Raw genomic sequence first — 21,875 nt, forward strand, 5'->3', positions numbered from 1 at the left:
TGATCACAGCATCGTGGTTATCCAGGTCATTAAGATCTTTTTTGTAGAGTTCTTCTGTATATTCTTGCCACCTCTTCTTAAAATTGTCTGCTTCAAAAACCACTACAACATAGTGACAGGCTTCTTTAGTTTTCCATCCTTTCACAGGAAAACTGAAAAACTGGTCTTTACTGATCCTTCTGAATATTAAAGCAATTTCAGAGCTTTCAACATGTGCCATATATTTTAGAAACATTGGTGAAAAAAATGGTGACTCTAAACCAATGCATGTTCAAATTCCAGTTGTTTGATACCTTTAGGGAAAGTCAGATCTATCTGACTCTACAGCCTCCAGGTCCCCAACAGCCCACCATGGGAACTCTTGCAATCTCTGCCAAGCCACCTGAAGCAAACAAAGACTGCATCTTTGCTTATTTCCTAGGTAGTCTATTCCAAGGCCCTTTCAAGCACTAGGTCAAAGCAGAAAAGCACTGAAACAGATCTGATTCATCTACATACAGTGCTTGTACTTGAATTTTCCAAGATAACAATATTCTGCAGTCTCTGTGAACCAATGTCCTATAAATTTCAATATTCAGGAATTTAAACTAAATCTCCATACAGAAAGCCCATGACACATTTGCCAAAATCTGCAGTATATAAAATATGAAGAGTGAACCCTCAGGTAAATTATGAATTTTGGGTGATAATACTGTATCAACGTAGGTTCACTGATTATAATAAATGTACCCTTCTGGTATGGGATGTTGATGGGAGGAAGTTGTACAATATATGTGGAAGGTAGAATATGGAAACTCTCTGAACTTTCTGCTCAATATTGTTGTGAACCTAAAATAGTTCTTAAAAATAGTCTATTTAAAACTTGGGGGGAATCTCATATGACATATGTTGTCCTGATTTTGAATTCAGAAAATGTGATCCTTATCAATGTGCAGAGAGACGACTTATTCTAAGGGCCAGAGACAAGGTCTGAGAAAGCAAGCTCTGATCTTCATGACCAAGATAATCACGATGGTATGATCACTCACCTAGAGCCAGACATCCAGGAACGTGAAGTCAAGTGGGCCTTAGAAAGCATCACTACAAACAAAGCTAGTGGAGGTGATGGAATTCCAGTTGAGCTATTCCAAATCCTGAAAGATGATGCTGTGAAAGTGCTGCACTCAATATGCCAGCAAATTTGGAAAACTCAGCAGTGACCACAGGACTGGAAAAGGTCAGTTTTCATTCCAATCCCAAAGAAAGGCAATGCCAAAGAATGCTCAAACTACTGCACAATTGCACTCATCTCACACACTAGTAAAATAATGCTCAAAATTCTCCAAGCCAGGCTTCAGCAATATGTGAACCATGAACTTCAGATGTTCAAGCTAGTTTTAGAAAAGGCAGAGGAACCAGAGATCAAATTGTCAACATCCGCTGGATCATGGAAAAAGCAAGAGAGGTCCAGAAAAACATCTATTTCTGGTTTATTGACTATGCCAAAGCTTTTGACTGTGTGGATCACAATAAATTGTGGAAAATTCTTCAAGAGATGGGAATACCAGACCACCTGACCAGCCTCTTGAGAAACCTATATGCAGGTCAGGAAGCAACAGTTAGAACTGGACATGGAACAACAGACTGGTTCCAAATAGGAAAAGGAGTACATCAAGGCTGGATATTGTCACCCTGCTTATTTAATTTCTATGCAGAGAACAACATGAGAAACACTGGGCTGGAAGAAGCACAAGCTGGAATCAAGATTGCCCAGAGAAATATCAATAACCTCAGATATGCAGATGACACCACCCTTATGGCAGAAAGTGAAGAGGAACTAAAAAGCCTCTTGATAAAAGTGAAAGAGGAGAGTGAAAAAGTTGGTTTCAAGCTCAACATTCAGAAAACGAAGATCATGGCATCTGGTCCCATCACTTCATGGGAAATAGATGGGGAAACAGTGGAAACAGTGTCAGACTTTATTTTTTTGGGCTCCAAAATCACTGCAGATGGTGACTGCAGCCATGAAATTAAAAGACGCTTACTCCTTGGAAGGAAAGTTATGACCAACCTAGATAGCATATTCAAAAGCAGAGACATTACTTTGCCAACAAAGGTCCGTCTTAGTCAAGTCTATGGTTTTTCCTGTGGTCATGTATGGATGTGAGAGTTGGACTGTGAAGAAAGCTGAGTGCCGAAGAATTGATGCTTTTGAACTGTGGTGCTGGAGAAGACTCTTGAGAGTCCCTTGGACTGCAAGGAGATCCAACCAGTCCATTCTAAAGGAGATCAGCCCTGGGTGTTCTTTGGAAGGAATGATGCTAAAGCTGAAACTCCAGTACTTTGGCCACCTCATGAGAAGAGTTGACTCACTGGAAAAGACTCTGATGCTGGGAGGCGTTAGGGGCAGGAGGAGAAGGGGACGACAGAGGATGAGATGGCTGGATGGCATCACTGACTCGATGGACGTGAGTCTGAGTGAACTCCGGGAGTTGGTGATGGACAGGGAGGCCTGGCGTGCTGCGATTCATGGGGTCGCAAAGAGTCGGACACGACTGAGCAACTGAACTGAACTCTTGGAACAGTCATAAGGAAAGGTTAAAAGTAGGAAGAAATGATAGCCGTATCTCAAGTTTTTTAAAAAGCAATACCACTTTCAGTTTCCAGTTGGCCATGTCAGGAGCCTAGAAGTTGCCACTCTGTCCCAATAGGAAAAAACTGAACAAAATGTAAAATCAACAATTCTTCTTAGACACAGCAGAGAAATGAGATCACATGGCAAACCACTGTCCCCAAAATGGAGACAGATACAGACAACAGAGGGGCTTCCCTGGTAACTCAGCCGGGAAAGAATCCACCTGCAATGGAGGAGACCCCAGTTCGATTCCTGGGTCAGGAAGATCCCTTGGAGAAGGGAAAGGCTACCCACTTCAGTATTCTGGGCTGGAGAATTCCATGGACTATATAGTCCGTGGGCTTGCGAAGAGTTGGACACAACTGAGCAACTTTCACTATCACCAAAGCTGAAACTCATGAGCAGAAAGTTTCATAGCAACCTGTGCCAGGGTTAAGAACACATAAGCTGTAGTTGATGAATTGTTGGAGAAGTGTGGATAACTCTGAGAGTTAAACTTCAGAGAGACCCAGTCACAGGATGGCTCCACTCTTTTGTGAGTTTTACCTCCAAGACCTCTACCAGGACCTCACAGTGAGTGTCACAGAAAAATTCCTTCTTGCTTCTGGAATAGAGAGGGGAAAACGACCCCTGAAATATACCAGAGCATTTTGTTCTTAACATGGCCCACATCTGGGAAAAATTATTTTCAGATCAGATCAGATCAGACCAGTCGCTCAGTCGTGTCCGACTCTTTGCGACCCCATGAATCGCAGCACGCCAGGCCTCCCTGTCCATCACCAACTCCCGGAGTTCACTCAGACTCACGTCCATCGAGTCAGTGATGCCATCCAGCCATCTCATCCTCTGTCGTCCCCTTCTCCTCCTGCCCCCAATCCCTCCCAGCATCAGAGTCTTTTCCAGTGAGTCAACTCTTCTCATGAGGTGGCCAAAGTACTGGAGTTTCAGCTTTAGCATCATTCCTTCCAAAGAAATCCCAGGGCTGATCTCCTTCAGAATGCACTGGTTGGATCTCCTTGCAGTCAGAGCCTAACTTGCTAGAGTTTTATCAGAGACTAACCAATTCAGAAGAAGGTAAATACCCAACTCTAGCCTCATCTTGCTTCCCATATGAAGGAAGAATACCCACTTTCAGACCACCCAGACATCCTGTTCCCCCAAGAGGGGAAAAAAATGAGAAGCACTAGTAAAATTCACTGTTCTGGGGCCCAGGCTCACCAGAGGACTGAGACCTCATCAAAGGACTACAGAATGCTTCCCCTTGCCCACATCTTACCACTACATTACTCAAGGCCTGTTTATAGCAGTTTTTACCTAGTATACTGCATTCAATTTTTAACAACAACAACAAAAAAACCCACAAGGCATATTAAACAGCAAAACAAGCATCAGATATCAGAGAAATGTTGGAATTATTAGACCAGGACTTCAAAGAACTATGATTAATATGCTAAGGGCTTTAATGGGAAACAGACAACATGAAAGACAGATGGATAATTTAAGTAGAGAGAAATTCTAAAAAAATTAAAATGAGATGCTAAAAATAAAAAATACTGTAATAGAAATGAAGAAGGCTTTGATAGGTTCATTAGACTGGGCATGGCTAAAGAAAGATCCCTGAGCATAGAGATAAGACAACTGAAACCCCCCAAACTGAAAAGCAAAGGGAAAAAAAGATTACAACAAAAGAACAGACTATCCAAGGACTGTGGGACAACAAAAGGTGTTACATGTGTGTAAATGGGAATATTAGAAGAAGAAACAAAGAAACAAAAGAAATATTTGTGGTAATAATGGCTGAGAATTCCCCCCAAATTAATGTCAGATACCAAACCACAGGGCTTCCCAGATGGCACTAGTGGTGAAGAATTTCCCTGAGAATCCAGGAGGCGTAAGAGATAAGGGTTCTATCTCTGGGTCGGAAAGAGCCCTTGGAGTAGAAAGTGATAACCAGTCGAGTATTCTTGCCCAGAAAATTACATGGACAGAGGAGCTTGGTGGGCTATAGTCCACGGGGCTGCAAAGAGTTCGACATGACTGAGAGACTCCATACCCATTCACTCACCAAACCACAGATTCACAGAAGTTCAGAGAACACCAAGCTCCCTTAAAATTGCTTAAGGAAATTACTACTTGCCATGTTATATTTTGTCAGTGGGCACTTAGGACTCTGTTCAGAATGGTAAACGTGTAAACTTCTAGAAAGCATATAACTTCAGTGGCAGTTATCTCCTGAACATGACCTCTCTATGCATCAGGCTAATAGCCCTGCTTGGAGAGACCTAGTTAGTAAGGCCAAAGCACTGGCCACCAATGGCCTGCCTCAGAAATATCCTTTGGGAGTTCTGGTACCAGCCTAGGTTCAGCTCTCTGTGACCTGAAATTTAGCTCTGGCTTCTTCCTGTAATATAATTTGACCCCACATGGGGTCCAAAGCCAAGTACCTTTTGCTCTATCACCTTCTGCCTAGTAACCATGAGGCTCTGGATCAGCAGATATTCCAAATATCAACAGCCCTAGGTCCCTCCATGTTGCAATCAGCTCCTGAAGATTTTGACAGCCTGAATTTGTAAATGATGCTGACAGCACCATAACACAACTCTAAATTGAATCTGTTTTTAAATTTAACACGCTCAAGAATGATTTTGATACTTAAGAGGAAAAAAGTCTGTCCTAAAGGGTACAATCACCACCACCATTCTCTGAACCCTGGCAATGCCCTTAAGAGGCACTGGAAGTGCTTTAGTGAATACAGCAAATAAGATAATACAAAGAGACAGCACTGGAGCCACACCAAAACAAATCAAAATCCATAAAGACCAAAAACCAAAACCCATAAAAAACACCTGAGTTAGGTTACTGGCTCTGTCTCAGGAATGATGAAGAGACTTAACCTCTCTGTATCTCAGGTTTCTTCATTTGTGTAAGGAGGAAATGACCATGCCAATTCAATAAACATTATAAGAATTCAAAATAACAGTTTTGCAAAGCACCTACCATCCGGCTTGGCCCACTGTGGTTCTCAAATCTTTTTTGTTTTTTTTCCCACTCTACTTTCCCATCTTTACCCTTGGTGTGATCCACGGGAAGACAAAATGGGGGAGGAAAAGTAATTTTATCATATACTGAAGAAATTATCCAAAATTCCTACTTTAATTATATAATCAATCACTAACATTGGACCAGCCTCTTAAAAAAAATGAACTTTCTTGGCAGCCATAAAAGTAATGTTTTATGGCTCATGCCTTCAACCCAATCCTACCCATGTGATTTTACTCTACTCCCTAGCAGACACTGAGGTACCTGACTATTTTTGTCTATTCAAGCAAGAAACTGCTTCAGAAGCTTTGGAGAGTCAACTCCATTTAAGCCCGGCAAAGAAAAACACCTATGCCCAAGTCATGGCAGAAGAAAGCAAAAACAAAAACAAGACCCAGCTGGTTACTAAAGGACATAAGTGGAAGATTAAACTTCTATTTTTCATTGAAAAGCTACTCCATGAAGACAAAAACATGAATCTGTACTGATTAAGTGTTGGAGGTATACAAGGCAAATCCCACACTACACAGGAATAAGAAAGGAGCTCTATTTCCACAGTGTTGGGTTTTCAAAGGCTTCCATCTTATGACATAACCCTTTATTCTTTAAGCCTAGAAATGTCCACTTCTACAAAGTCTCATCAATTCAGAGTTACAATTCAGCTCTGATGTGAAGGTATGATTTGCAAAGTTAGGTACAGTTTAGTTTCCGTCCCAACCTCAGTCACTACCTGACTTTCTGACTGTTTAAGAATCATTTCCTCTCTCTGAGTCTCAATGTTTCTTCTCTGTAAAATAAGGGTAATATGCAAAATAGTTTTGGGGCAGGGGCACTGTAACTCTTCTGTGTCCTGATGGTAGAAGTGGTTACATAAATCACACATGTGTTGAAATTCAAAAAAAGATATAACCAACAATCAGTTTTCCTTTATGCTAACTTGAGAAATAAAACAAATGAAAAAAGTAGGGATAATAACTTTTCTCTCATGGAATTGTCAAGAGAATTAAATTAAAACCTCTGTCAAAAGGGCCTAGAGTAAACCACGTGACTCACAGTAAACAACAAATATTAATTCCCTTCCCTTCCCTTATCCTCCAGGGGAAAGGAGGACATGATTTCTCCTTTCTTTAAAATTAACTCAACCAGTACTACCATAACCAGGTCAGAAAACAGAAGGGCTGGACTCAGACACTGGATATATCCTGTCTTGTAGCTGAGCACTGACTACAAGTTACGTTGCAACAGCTCACTTTTGAGAGGCCATGTTCTCACTCTCAGAAGCTAGGTCTCACACAGCTATTATTTTAAGAAGCCAAGATTAGCTCAGGGCTAGGCTGAGTAATGAGATACAAGTGCTTTGGGAATCTGCTGGTTCCCAGTACAACTAATGAGTAATATCAACTGCATTCTGTCCAAGATACAGAAGACAACTCTAAGTGGCCAACAGCTCTTTGAAAAAGGCAGAGGACATGATCAGAAAAAGAATATTTCTGTCCCACCCTGCAGCCTCTGTTTTAGAAAATTTACATTTTATATAATCATTATTGGGCTTCTCCTGGTAAAGAACTCCCTGCCAATGCAGGAGACAGAAGAGATGCAGGTTCAATCCCTGGGTCGGGAAGATCCCCTGGAGGAGGGCATGACAACCTACTCCAGTATTCTTGCCTGGAGAATCCCATGGGCAGAAGAGCCTGGTGGGCTGGAGTGCACAGGGTTGCAAAGAGTCAGACATGATTGAAGTGACTGAGCACAGGCATGCATATTATTATCAAAGATCATTATCAAAGGTCATTTATGGTGTTTTAGTTTTGTTCAGATCGACTGAAGGTTATCACCACTAGAAAAGTTATACAATGTACCAAGTAAGGGCTTTAGAATCAAGCTATGGTTTAAGTACCAGCTCTGATATTTCCTTGCTATGTGACACTGGACAAATTATAACCTCTATGAGCCTCAGATTTCTCCTCCGTAATATTTTCAAAGTTCAGGATGCCCCTTAAGTGGGTTTTAAAATCAATTTAGTGGTTTATAAATAACATTTTTAAGTAAAAAGAAAATCAAATGACTATAAGTAATAAGGATAAGTATATTCTGGTTCAAGATGGCGAAGTAGAAGGAAATGCACTCATTGCCTCTTGCAAGAGCACCAAAATGCAAATAGCTGTTAACCATCAACAGAAGGATGCTGGAAACAACCAATAAAAGATAAGCCACATCCAAAGACAAAGAAGAAGTTTCAGCAAGATGGCAGGAGGGGCGCAATCACGATTAAACCAAATCCCATACCCGTGGGTGACACACAAACTGGAGAACAATGATACCAAAGAAGTTCTCCCATTGTTAGTGAAGGTTCTGAGCACCATGTCAGGCTTCCCAGCCCTGGGATCGGACAAAGAGACTGGGAATCTCCAGGGAATCTGACCTTGAAGGTTCAGTTCAGTTCAGTTCAGTCGCTCAGTCCAACTCTTTGCGACTCCATGGACTGCAGCACACCAGCCTTCACTGTTCATCACCAACTCCTGGAGCTTGCTCAAATTCATGTCCATCGAGTCAGTGATGCCATCCAACCATCCCATCCTCTGTTGTCCCATTCTCTTCCAGCCTTCAATCTTTCACAGCATCAGGGTCTTTTCCAGTGAGTCAGTTCTTTGCATCAGGTGGCCAAAGTACTGGAGTTTCACTTCAGCATCAGTCCTGGCAATGAATATTCAGGACTGATTTCCTTTACGGATGGACCGCTTGGATCTTCTTGCAGTTCAAGGGACTCTCAAGAGTCTTCTCCAACACCACAGTTCAAAAGTATCAATTTTTTGGCACTCACCTCACTTTACAGTCCAACTCTTATATCCATACATGACTACTGGAAAAACCATATCTTTGACGAGATGGACCTTTGTCAGCAAAGTACAGTCTCTGCTTTTTAATATGCTGTCTAGGTTAGTTATAAGTTTTCTTCTAAGGTGCAAGAGTCTTAATTTCATAGCTGCAGTCACCATCTGCAGTGATTCTGAAGACCAAGAAAATAATGTCTCTCACTGTTCCCACTGTTTCCCCATCTATTTATCATGAAGTGATGGGACCAGATGCCATGATCTTAGTTTTCTGAATGTTGAGTTTTAAGCCAACTTTTTCACTCTCCTTTTTCACTTTCATCAAGAGGCTCTTTAGTTCTTCTTCACTTTCTGCCATAAGAGTGCTAGCATCTGCATATCTGAGGTTACTGATATTTCTTCTGGCAGTCTTGATTCCAGCTTGTGATTCATCAAGCCCGGCATTTCACATGATGTACTCTGCATATAAATTAAATAAGCAGGGTGACAATATACAGCCTTTACGTACTCCTTTTCCTATTTGGAACCAGTCTGTTGTTGTCCATGTCCAGTTCTAACTGTTGCTTCTTGAGCTGCATACAGATTTCTCAGGAGGCAGGTCAGGTGGTCTGGTATTCCCATCTCTTTAAGGATGTTCCACAGTTTGTTGTGATCCACATAGTCAAAGGAAGTCAAAGTTTTTCTGGAATTCTCCTGCTTTTTCGATGATCAGGTGGATGCTGGCAATTTGATTTCTGGTTCCTCTGCCTTTTCTAAATCCAGTTTGAACATCCGGAAGTTCATGGCTTGCATACTGTTGAAACCTGGCTTGGAGAATTTTGAGCATTATTTTCCTAGTGTGTGAGACGAATGCAATTGTGCTGTAGTTTGAACATTTTTTGGCATTGCCTTTCTTTGGGATTGGAATGAAAACTGACCTCTTCCAGTCCTATGGCCACTGATGAGTCTTCCAAATTTGCTGGCGTCAAAATTTCAAATTTGCTAGCATATTAACAGCATCATCTTCCAGGATTTGAAATAGCTTAATTGGAATTCCATCACCTCCACTAGCTTTGTTCATAGTGATGATTCCTAAGGCCCACTTGACTTCGCATTCCAGGATGCCTGGCTCTAGGTGAGTGATCACACCATCATGATTATCTGGGTTGTGAAGATCTTTTTTGTACAGTTCTTCTGTGTATTCTTGCCACCTCTTCTTATTATCTTCTGCTTCTGTTAGGTCCATACCATTTCTGTCCTTTATCAAGCCCATCTTTGCATGAAATGTTCCCTTGGTATCTCTAATTTTCTTGAAGACATCTCTAGTCTTTCCCATTCTGTTGTTTTCCTCTATTTCTTTGCACTGATCGCTGAGGAAGGCTTTCTTATCTCTCCTTGCTATTCTTTGGAACTCTGCATTCAGATGCTTATATCTTTCCTTTTCTCCTTTGCTTTTCGCTTCTCTTTTCACAGCTGTTTGTAAGGCCTCCCTAGACAGCCATTTCGCTTTTTTGCATTTCTTTTCCATGGGGATGGCCTTGATCCCTGTCTCCTGTACAATGTCATGAACCTCCATTCATAGTTTATCAGGTACTCTGTCTATCAGATCTAGTCCCTTAAATCTATTTCTCATTTCCACTGTATAATCATAAGGGATTTGATTTAGGTCATACCTGAATGGTCTAGTGGTTTTCCCCACTTTCTTCAATTTAAGTCTGAATTTGGCAATAGGGAGTTCATAACGACAGAATCATCTCTGTTCGTTTCCAAGGCAAACCATTCAATATCAGGGTAATCCAAGCCTATGCCCCAACCAGTAACGCTGAAGAAGCTGAAGTTGAATGGTTCTATGAAGACCTACAAGACCTTTTAGAACTAACACCAAAAAAAGATGTCCTTTTCATTATAGGGGACTGGAATGCAAAAGTAGGAAGTCAAGAAACACCTGGAGTAACAGGCAAATTTGGCCTTGGGGTACGGAATGAAGCAGGGCAAAGAGTTTTGCCAAGAGAATGTACTGGTCATAGCAAACACCCTCTTCCAACAACGCAAGAGAAGACTCTACACATGGACATAACCAGATGGTTAACACCGAAATCAGATTGATTATATTCTTTGCAGCCAAAGATGGAGAAGCTCTATACAGTCAGGAAAAAAAAAAAAAAGTATTACTGAGCAAGGCCCAAACTAAAGAGCCTCTTGATGAAAGTGAAAGAGGATAGCAAAAAAGTTGTCTTAAGGCTCAACATTCAGAAAACTAAGATCATGGCATCTGGTCCCATCACTTCATGGCAAATCGATGGGGAAACAGTTGAAAAAGTAACAGACTTTATTTTGGGGGTCTCCAAAATCACTGCAGATGGTGACTGAAGCCATGAAATTAAAAGACACTTACTCCTTGGAAGAAAAGTTATGACCAACCTAGACAGCATATTCAAAAGCAGAAACATCACTTTGCCAACAAAGGTCCGTCTAGTTAAAGCTACGGTTTTTCCAGTGGTCATGTATGGATGTGAGAGTTGGACTGTGAAGAAAGCTGAGTGTCGAAGAACTGATGCTTTTGAACTGTGGTGTTGGAGAAGACTCTTGAGAGTCCCTTGGACTGCAAGGAGATCCAACCAGTCCACCCTAAAGGAAATCAGTCCTGAATATTCATTGGAAGGACTGATGCTGAATCTGAAACTCCAATACTTTGGCCACCTGATGCAAAGAACTGACTTATTTGAAAAGACCCTGATGCTGTGAAAGATTGAAGGCGAGAGGACAAGGAGACGACAGAGGATGAGATGGTTGGATGGCATCACCGACTCGATGGACATGAGTTTGAGCAAGCTCCAGGAGTCAGTGATGGACAGGGAAGCCTAGCATGCTATAGTCCATGGGGTCACAAAGAGTCAGACATGACTGAGCAACTGAATTGAACTGACCTATGAGACTATCAGGTATGTGATGTTCAATATTTTTCAGAATATTTGAAAAAAATCAAGTAATATGGGAGAAATGTTAGCAATTAATTCTACTAGAGTCAGAATATCTAATTACAACTTTATTTAAGAATACTGGGAAAGTTCCTGTTTATTTATCAATTTCAGATTCCTATCAGTATGACTTTAAGTATATTACATAAATTAAACAATGAGTCATCAACATGTGTGAAGGAAATGCTTTTTTAAATTACTGACACTGAAAGATCAAGTGTAATTAAAATTGAATTTTAGCCTAAATTAACACAAAAAAAACAAGCATACAAAACCCTATCCAAACAGCAATGTTGTGAAAACAAGAGACTCTTGTTGATGTGGAAAGAGCAATGCAACCAATGGTAGCTCTAGCACTCTTCTAAAGAGGTATCATTCTGCTAGGACAACTAGAGCTGGCCACTAACATACAAAAGCCTTGGCAAAGTCTCCAGCCTGGGAAGGACTCCAGTTAAAGGTATTGTCAGCAGAATTCACTGGTGTTCCAGTAGTTATAACTCTGCATTTCCACTGCAGAGGGTATGGGAATTAAGATTCCATGTGCTTTGCAGTAGTGGCAGGAGGACTCTTCTGCTTAAAACCTTCCAATTTCCCACCATTTGGGGGAAAAAAAATCAAATTTGGGAAAAAATCCAAGTTACTTATCACAGCTCTCAAGACCCTACATGATAGGGTCCCATCCCACCTTTTCAACATGACCTCCTCCCTGCATTCACTCCACTCCAGCTATTCTACTCTTTCTGCTCCTCAAACACACCACACTCAATCCTATTAGTATCTTAGAGCTCTTATATCTCATTCTCATTGCCCAGATCACACTTCTTCAGAATCTTTACACTCAAGGATTCTTCTCGTCATCATTTGTCTTTCAGCTTGTATATTCACTTTCTCAGAGAAGCATTCTTTTTTATTCCTGACTCTTCTTAGAACCTAGAACAGTACAATATAAATATATATATGTATATATATGAAGAACATCGACACATTTGTTTTAGTGCATTCATTTAACTGCAATTTGAAAATAATGTAAGAAAGAGAATTTACATACACAGGAATATCTGCAAACTGAGTTCAACAAGGGATTGTTCAGCCCTATTGAAGGTTCAAGTAATTAACTGGCAAGCTTTCCTCCAAGTATCCACTCAGGAATCATATCTATCACAGGGCTATAGCTCCTGATGCCTAATGAAAGAATAACTGATTTCGAATCAATGCATAGGCTTAATCTGCATTTAAACACACTGATCATCGTCTCACTATTAAGTTTCCATTACAGCTCAGGAGCCAAAAGAGACAAGGTTCATATCCCAGTTTTATCTTTTAAATGCTGTGAAGCCTTGAACAAGTTATCTTACTTATTAATATTAAACAAAGATAACAGTACTTATCTCAGAGTTGTTTTGAAAGTTAAATAATGCATATAATAAACATCTGTTAGAGTCTTGCACATAATAAAAAACCAATAAATTATTCTATTATTAATTCACACTCTTCCAACTAATTTTTATTGATATAAAAGGCACAATTCAAAAAAAATTGACCATAGTCCCTGCCCAGGAAGAGCTCACAGTGTAAAAGGAAAAGAGAGTGAAAAGTGAAGTTGCTCAGTTGTGTTCGACTCTTTGCAACTCCAGGGACTGTAGCCTACCGGGCTCCTCTGTCCATGGGATTTTCCGGGCAAGGGTACTGGAGTGGGTTGCCATCTCCTTCTCCAGAGGATCTTCCCGACCCAGGGATCAAACCCAGGTCTCCTGCATTGCAGGCAGACGCTTTACCCTCTGAGGTCTCCTGCATTGCAGGCAGACGCTTTACCCTCTGAGCCACTAGGGAAACTCAAAAAAAGGAAAAGATAACCCCATAAAAAATAAGCATAGAAGAATTATATATTAACTCTCATCCAAGAAGCCTGAAAAGAATCTGCCCTGTTCTAGTAAATTTGATATTAGGATCTAGTCAGTCGGAGAAGGCAATGGCACCCCACTCCAGTACTCTTGCCTGGAAAATCCCATGGACGGAGGAGCCTGGTGTGCTGCAGTCCTTAAGAGTTGGACACAACTGAGCGACTTCACTTTCACTTTTCACTTTCATGCATTGAAGGAAATGGCAACCCACTCCAGTGTTCTTGCCTGGAGAATCCCAGGGACAGGGGAGCCTGGTGGGCTGCTGTCTATGGGGTCGCACAGAGTCTGACACGACTGAAGCAACTTAGCAGCAGCAGCAGCAGCAGCAGCAGCAGTCAGTCTAGAGTTAAAAGGCACACCAAAACGCTTCCAACATATAAAAAGGAATAGCTTTTAAGATGGTCAGAACAGCTCTGTAAAGAAGCCCTCTTAAGATAACAAGAAGAATGGTCAAGAATGATTGTCTTTTTTAAAACGTATTTTAAAAAATTTGTTGTATTTATTTGGCTTTGTTGGATCTTAGCTGGGGCATGTGGGATCTTCATTGTATCAACTGGATCTTTAGTTGCAGAACACGGATTTTCTAGCTGTGGCGAGGGCTCAAAAGGGCATATGGGATCCTAGTTCTCCAACCAGGGACTGAACTTGAATTCCCTGCACTGTAAAGCTGCAGATTCTTAAATCATTGGACCACCAGGGAAATCTGCGAGAATGACTGTTTTAATAGCCAAAAGGTGGAAGCAACTAAGTGTTCATCAACAGATGAAAGGATAAACAAAATGTGGTCTATACATACAACTGAATATCATTCAACCTTAAAAAGGAAGGAAGTTCTGACACATGCTACAACATAAATGACCCTAGAGGACACTAAGCTAAGTGAAGTAAACCAGTCACAAAAAGATAAACACTGTATGATTCTACTTTTATGAGGTATCTTGAGTAGTCAAATTCATAGAGACAGAAACAATAGTGGTTGCCAGAGGCTGGGGGAGGAAGGACTAAGAAGTTAATGTTATGTTAGGTACAAAGTTTCAGTTTGGGGCAATGATGAAAATGCTCTGGAGAAAATGGCAGGGATGATTGCACAACAATGTGAATGTACCTAATGCTACAAAACTATAGACTTAAAAACGGTTAAAATAATAAATATTACATTATGTGTATTTTACCACAATTTAAAGAAAAAAAAAGGAATGACTGCTCTGTAGTTTACAGAGAGTGAACATCCCTTTTCTTTGACTTTGATCACTGTTATATCCCACAGTGTATCAACTCAGCTTCTCCAGGTTAAGACAAGAGAATTCCTAGGCAGTCACCATATATAAGATACTACATGACATCTAAGAAATAACAAGTCCTTAAACACCCAAACCTAGAATTTACAGCAAAATTGACAGATGTTACACACTGCCCGTGGATTTATTTCTAAAAGTCTAAAAAGCGCAGAAAATAAACCAAAGTATTTTTATGTCTAAATACCAGTTTAGGATTATATATAAGTTAATTCCTAAAGAGACAAGAAAGTCTCCGGGGTTGGGGGGGATCAATTGGTCCATGTAGGGTAGATTTCCTATTATCAGTGCTAAGCTCCCATAAAACAACTTTATTCAATTTTTTTAATGTCAATTTACATTAAACAAAGCAACTTTCATACACTAAACAAAAATGTCACAACCAACAGTCCAAATAATGGTCTTATTTCCTAGTGGCCCAGAAAGACAGAAAATAAATCCCAAGGACCCTAGTTCAGATAGACTAGAGAGAGTAGACTGTGGTTCTTGCATAATTAACGACTATGTCACAGTTCAATGGGGTAAACACTTCAGTAGCTTCCCCCCAGCAGCTGCCTATGTGATTAAGGACTAGGATAAGAGTGACAGCTTCACAAAGGCAATAGTAAGAGATAAAGCGTCTTCCTAGCACATTCAAAGACTCCAGAATCCCAAACTTCTCTGCTGTCCTTCCATCCAATTTTCATTAAGAACAATTTATATCATCTAGGAAGCTTCAAAGTCAAATGCTACCTTTATTTTTACCTTATCAAACCCATAAAATCACAGCTGGGGTGTGGTCTAGACATAAGCCTTGGTTAAGATAACAAAAATTCTCAAATCAAATAATTGGGCTAAGTTAGAACAAAGTTCATCAACAAGAAGATGATACAGAATTCAAGCCAAGTTGGCTTCCTTCTGGCATTTCAGAAAGACTAGCATTGCTCCAAATACTAGTACATAGGTGTAAGTAGCCTCTGAGTGGGTAATGTCACCAAACAAAAGCAACACCTTCAAAGTCTCTCTCAGTGACTGGAGGCAGCCAGACACTCAAACTGCCAGTCCTGAATTACGGCCTCTGAATGGTGAGGGCTTCACATTTCACTGATCAGGGCACAGCCCAATCAGAAGACAAACCCCAACACTGCCAGGGACCAGCAAATCCGCTTTCTTCCAGTGTGCACATGACTGAATGTGCTTCTGTCCATCATCTGGGTCATATATAGTTCAATGCGAGCTGAGCAGACAGGGCTGCAAGGAAATCTGGCGCGGTTCAATACCTCGTCTAGTCTGGGTTCCAGTACCTTTTTTTTTTTTTTCAAACTGACAAACTCATTTCTCTACCGGGACAGGATGCTGTGCTGGCTGGGAGTTCCATTTCTGCAGCAAGAATCCTATCTGGAAACACAGAAGTTGTCCTCTAAGCCACAGCAGCTCGAACTTTTTTGATTGTTGTTGCTGCTTTCTCCCATCACCCCCACCCCCTTTTGACAAAGATCCAACTGTAAAAAGTCTTACGTAACAGTTCAGGACTACTTCGGTTCTTTTACTGGGTAAGCACTTTCAATTTTTTTTTTTTTAAACTAAAAACCATTTTAACATTGAATCTGTTGAGAGTCTTGACTAAAATCTTTTAAGTAATTTGTGTGGTGAAATACTGTCAGTGGATTTTTTAGTCTCATTTCTGCACGTGCTCCTTTGTTCTCAGAACAGAAGCTTTTTATACACACCCCATAACGCAGCTGGAGAGAGTTATGAAGTCAGTTATTATAAGGAACACAAAGGTTGCTTTGCATTCTTTGCCTTTAGATAATTAATTTCGTATGTGTTTTCTTAAAATGAAGTATTAAAGAAGGGAGAAATTGAATAAACGAAAGAATAAACTGTTGGAAAATCTAGCAAAGTTTGTAGTTTTTACCACCTTTTCTATCTGTAGTTTTGTGTGGCCAAACACTTGTGCCGCCTGGGGCGGTGGGGGTAGAGGCAAGCGTAGACAGAGAGGAACTAAGCCAGACATGGACAAAGGCATGAGCCAAAACCAGACAGTCCTGGCCGTTCGATAGGCCAGCAGTGGGTGAGACAGGTCAGCCAGCTGCAGGGGCAGGAGAGGGGGGGAAAGGGGCATGGATGTGTGAGGTGCTCATGCGTGCGATCGTGACTAGATTCTGAAACTGCCAGCCATTTTCCCAGCTATGCTTTGTGCAATCTAAAGGAATGCATCTTCTCTGAAGCAGTCTTGCCAGGGCCCAGTGATAGCAAAGGAGTGTGATGAATACCACAACATATGGAATCAGAAAATACTGGGATCTGGGGTGGGCAAGAGGGAAACGCAGAGGGTGTGGAAATTTTTTAGTGATCTGGAATGTGTTGAGTGACAGGAAGTGCCCCAAGCTCTCCCCCCTTCAACTCTTCTCAGTCGCGCCTGCTTTTGTCTAACTCTTGTAATCTACACACTACTGCTTACAAAGCTGTCTGAGTTTAAGACAAAAAGAAACATAAAAGGCTCTCTCGTTCCATAGTACCTACAATATGGAAGGAATGTAAAAAGCATGGCCCTTTAAGCCTGTGGACATTTTTTCAGGTATACAGGAGAAAGATAACATAACAATTTTCCAAGGGTAATGAGAATTATGAATTATAGTCAAGCTTCCAACCTAATTTTAAAAAATCCCGATTCTGCTATACTTACAAATGTTTACGATGGTTCCTAATTTGAAGGAGGTTTGCTTGTTTGGTTAATACATTGCATTTGAAGTTGTTTCTATTTTCTTTGTATAAATCTGTGCTTTGGGAGGAAAAAAAAGCAAAGTATTCAGAATGCACTGGAAAAAAGGAGATTTTCCCTTCAATGGTTAGAAAGCACTTTTGCTTGATTTCTCAGAGAAAGCCACTCTCTCTCTCTCATTTTTGCAAATATGCTACAAAGATAACTTTATGTCAGTTAGATGTAAAGTAGAAAACTTTTCACAGAAAACAACAGTACTCTACGTTAAAAACAACTTAGCATTTTCCCAAACTTCCATATTACCAATAGAAACACTACCACTTGAGAGAAAAGTGCCCAAATAGTTGAATGGCTAACTCTACTTCTGGAAGATGAAATGGAAAATTAAGTATGAATAAAATGATACTTGGGAATGTTTCTACCTCCTATCACAAAAAATGTTAGTGGTCAGCCTAGGAGTTAATCTTTCCTAGTATGGCTCTGAGCCTTCATGCCGAGCAGACGTTATTCACATGACGATTCGAAAAGTCCATTCATATATCTCACTACCTGGATTTGAATAGAAACCAGACAGCAATTCTTTAGTTCCAGCCACCATTCGCCCCACTGGACAATAGCGATTTGTTAGCACAGAGTCACAGGCTGTGGGACACAAAGCTTGGAGCTGGAGAAAGATGGGGGATTCAGAGAACAGGAAATTACAGGCCCGATGCACTCCTGGCAGCTCTAAGAATACAAAAAAAAAAAAAAAAAAAAAAAAGGGCAACACGGCAATGCCATGTTTAAGAGCTACTTCTAGCTTTTTTAACCACCTCCAATGTCATCAAAGCTCTATTGTTGGAGTACATAAAGTCACGAGTCCCATGTGCTCTCTTTTCTCACTACAGGGAACTTCATTCAATGCCCTGGCATAGTCAGAAAAATCAAAAGCACCCAGAGTTGATTAGTTGTGAACTCTGATAGAAAGGAGAAGGGTATTTTACAAATAAAATGACAGCAAAAAAATATACACTAAGTAACACAAGTGACACATAACAAAATTAATAGGGTCTACAAATTATTTCATAAGACCAAGCAAGCAAAATGAAGCTGGATCTATCAAAACTTCAGGGAAACAAATTCATTTTCAAGTTATCATATAAAATCTATTATTTAATTCCATCCAAAGTTTCTTTGGAAAACATCAATTTAAAAACTAATCTTAGGTAGAACATTTCTGAGTTCTGGGTCGTATTTTCCAAAACAACTAAAATTGAAGCCCTGAGGATTTACTTTGAAATTGTAGAAAGGAAAACTACATTTTCTTTTGTTGGATATCAAACTATTATAGCTTGCTGGCTAAATAAAGAAACCGTCTCCACTTTCTCTTTAGATATAAGAAATGACATTACTGGTAATTCTAGGTGAGGGGAGAGGGATATTCTTCCATCTCAATGAGCAGAAGAGAACAGTACATGGGTTTCTCTGCAAGCTCTCATGCTGCAACCTGAGCACCAAGGGGCCAGAATGATGTCCATTTCAAAATGAGGGGACACGGCACAACAAAGTTGTAAATGGTTTTGTTCTTCTTTCTTCTGTGATCCATTAGCAAACACAAGTTCCAAATGACAGCATACCTGAAATACTCATCAGATGAGATTGTGAATGATCAAAAAGTGCTTTGGAAATATGAACTGTTGTACTCTATTTGGTTCTATGGCTTTAGGATAAACACATACCAAATTTTATGTTGTTGGAAAACCAATATGCAACTTTTAAACTACTACTAATTGTTGGATTTCTTCAAATTCTATCATTACTCACCAAACACAAGGATCAATTACAACCTCAAACTATGCTATAATTACATGTGGCTATTTTTATTTGAATTTAAATAAAAAGTAAATAAAATTTAAAATTTCAGTTGCTCAATCACACTAGCTGCATGCATTTCTAGCACTCAATAGCCCCATGTATGTAACTAGTGACTATTATACTGGACAAAGCAAAAAATTGTATTTCGAACCGCAGAAAGTTCTGTTGGACAGTACTGATCTAGAGCGTATGCTTGCTAAGTCACTACAGTCATGTCTGACTCTGCGACCCTATGAACTGTAGCCCACCAGGCTCCTATGTCCATGGGATTCTCCAGGCAAGAATACTGGTGTGGGTTGGATGCCCTCCTCCAGGAGATCTTCCCGATACAGGAATGGAACCCACATCTCTTATGTCTCCTGCATTGTCAGGCATGTTCTTTAGCACTAACACCACCTGGGAAGCCCAGCTAGACCATGCTTATATCCAGAACACGTTTTTAACTGCACATCCAGCTCGACATGAAAGAAACTGATCTCTAAGCAAAAGCCACAGTGACAAGGTAGTGAGTACCATGATACTTCAGAGATGTCTAAAACAGACATTTTGAAACCAAAGATTTCATTTTTTCCCTTGGTCTATAATGAAGGTTATAAAGAATATTAAGACAGTAATGACAGACATGCAGCAGTGGCCACAGTAGAATGTTCCAGAATGGCATTTAGTGTCATGACTACATGTCTTAACCATCAAATTTACCATCAAATAAAACAGACATGATAAACATGAATACGAGGTTCTTCAATTTGGATGCATTCTCAACCCATTCTATTCCTGCTTGGTGCAAGAAACTGGTTTTTAAGGTCAGGTGGACATTGGTTGGATTCTTGGCTCTGCCACTTATTTACTATGTGATCTTCAATAAGTCACTTCCTCTCTTTGTCTCAGATTCCTCATACATAAAACGCAAATATTAATGCCTTCCTGACAGTCATTTTAAGGTTCAAGGATCATATATATAAAAGATCTTGAACTCCCGGCACATTAGAAAATACTCTGGAAATGTCAATTCTGTGAAAATACAGTAAGGGCTTAAGGTTCAATTCACTGTCTGAGACTCTTCCCAAACACAGAGAATGGAAATAGAAGGGTCAAGGCTGATATACAGCACAGACAATTCTCTGTTTAAATTTTAATTAAAACAAACATATGAAGATGAAAGCTGTCAACACTGCACAAAGAATTTCACAAAGTCTTAGAAATATTAAATGGATTGAATGAATATAAGAAAATTATCATTTGAAAAGGTAGGTGGAACAACAAATTTTAATATCATGAGGTGTTTTTAATACTAATACTAATTTAATGCTATTTAGTATATAAGAATCATTTCTTAAATTAAGAAATAATATTTCCTGGAGATATTTTTTGAATAACATTTCTACTAATTCTTGGTGATTAAAACAAAAACATGAAAATTCTAATATTGCCCATGACTAAGAAATTAAAATAGCTTCCTGCAGGTATGAGAAAGAAAATTCATGTCTTTTAAAAATCAAAGCCATACATCTAAAACTAACACAACAATGTAAACCAACTATACTTCAATAAAAACTTTAAAAAAGAAAATAAAACCAGTCATAGAAGGAATTCCTGGGCAAGAGCTGTACTATATCTGTACAATCATTTTAATGTTGAAAATAATCTAGCAGAAACTAGAAATAGTAGGTGTTTCTTAATGATGATGCCAAATAACTGAAGAATGTTGAACATGTCACAAAATCTTTTCAGAGCATGAAAAGCAAGAGATTTTCAAAAGCAAATAGCAGAACTACGTTTAGGGGAGATAATGTGCTATACTGTAAAATCTAAAAACCTAGGTTCACATCCAAGAAACTGGCTGGATTAGATACAGCATGAAATTTTAGCTCTGCCACTATTTAGCTAGGTGACTTTTAACAAGTCACTTATAAATCTTTGTTACCAGTGGTGGTTCAAAAAATACATCTAATACTGGAGGCTAAATGACAGAGCACTTGGGAGGTGAAAAATTTTGATCTGCCAGAGACTATTCAAACATGTATCATGCACAGTGCTAGACCCAGGCTGAATGATGAACAAAACAGATATAGAAGTTGCCCTCATGGAGCTGCTAAGTTATTAACTGAGATAACAATTGCTAGGAGTCACCTCATTTAAAAAATAGTAGGCATGTGAGTTTAGAAACTTTGAGAATGGATCCAATAATTTGGGGAATCTGCCCTGCCATCCTTTGAAGCTGAAGTTCATAAGAATATGAAAGAGGGTACACCCTTAGCTCCATTTGATTCAAGGAAAAAGAGATGCTAAACTATAAGATCTTAATGGATTTCAAGCAATTAAGGAAACACCTTCAAATACACAGAGTGGTTTCACAGTGATCACTACTCAGATCTGTGGCAAACCACTATCTCATACAAAAGCTCAGCTCCTTTTGATAGATGATGATGAAGAACAAGATAATTTCTGCAGGGGACAGCGTAAAGGTGGTCTGAGTTAGGACTGTCTAATTTGGGAAAAGACCATGATACACTGGAGCATTAAATGTGATACATATTTCCTTCACTCCCTCTCCTAAGACTATGCTCTTAGAACTTACCACTTCAATGGTGCATACTACGACCATCATGATTACACAGCTAGCTGTTAGCAACCAAAAATATCTGAGACATGGATGATAAATATAAAGAGAAGGCATGGC

At 39.8% G+C, this 21,875-nt stretch overlaps 1 protein-coding gene and 1 long non-coding RNA gene across 8 annotated transcripts in view; one reads left to right on the forward strand and one right to left on the reverse strand.

Annotated features, from left to right (window-relative positions):
* NR6A1 (nuclear receptor subfamily 6 group A member 1) overlaps nt 1-21,875 on the reverse strand; it is a 226,402-nt gene that overhangs the window by 108,236 nt on the left and 96,291 nt on the right. The gene's annotated exons all lie outside the window — the stretch shown is intronic.
* Nucleotides 15,816-21,875, forward strand: part of LOC109566457 (uncharacterized) — a 47,025-nt gene continuing 40,965 nt past the window's right edge. For 2 of the 4 annotated variants that reach the window (XR_002181818.2, XR_011569426.1), the window contains exon 1: nt 15,816-16,169. This is a non-coding gene — a long non-coding RNA (uncharacterized lncRNA). The remainder of the gene's footprint in view (nt 16,170-21,875) is intronic. The other 2 variants (XR_002181820.2, XR_002181819.2) reach the window with 2 other exon arrangements.

The sequence above is a fragment of the Bos indicus genome, chromosome 11 (assembly GCF_029378745.1).
Source record: "Bos indicus isolate NIAB-ARS_2022 breed Sahiwal x Tharparkar chromosome 11, NIAB-ARS_B.indTharparkar_mat_pri_1.0, whole genome shotgun sequence".
In the NCBI taxonomy this organism is placed as follows: domain Eukaryota; kingdom Metazoa; phylum Chordata; class Mammalia; order Artiodactyla; family Bovidae; genus Bos; species Bos indicus.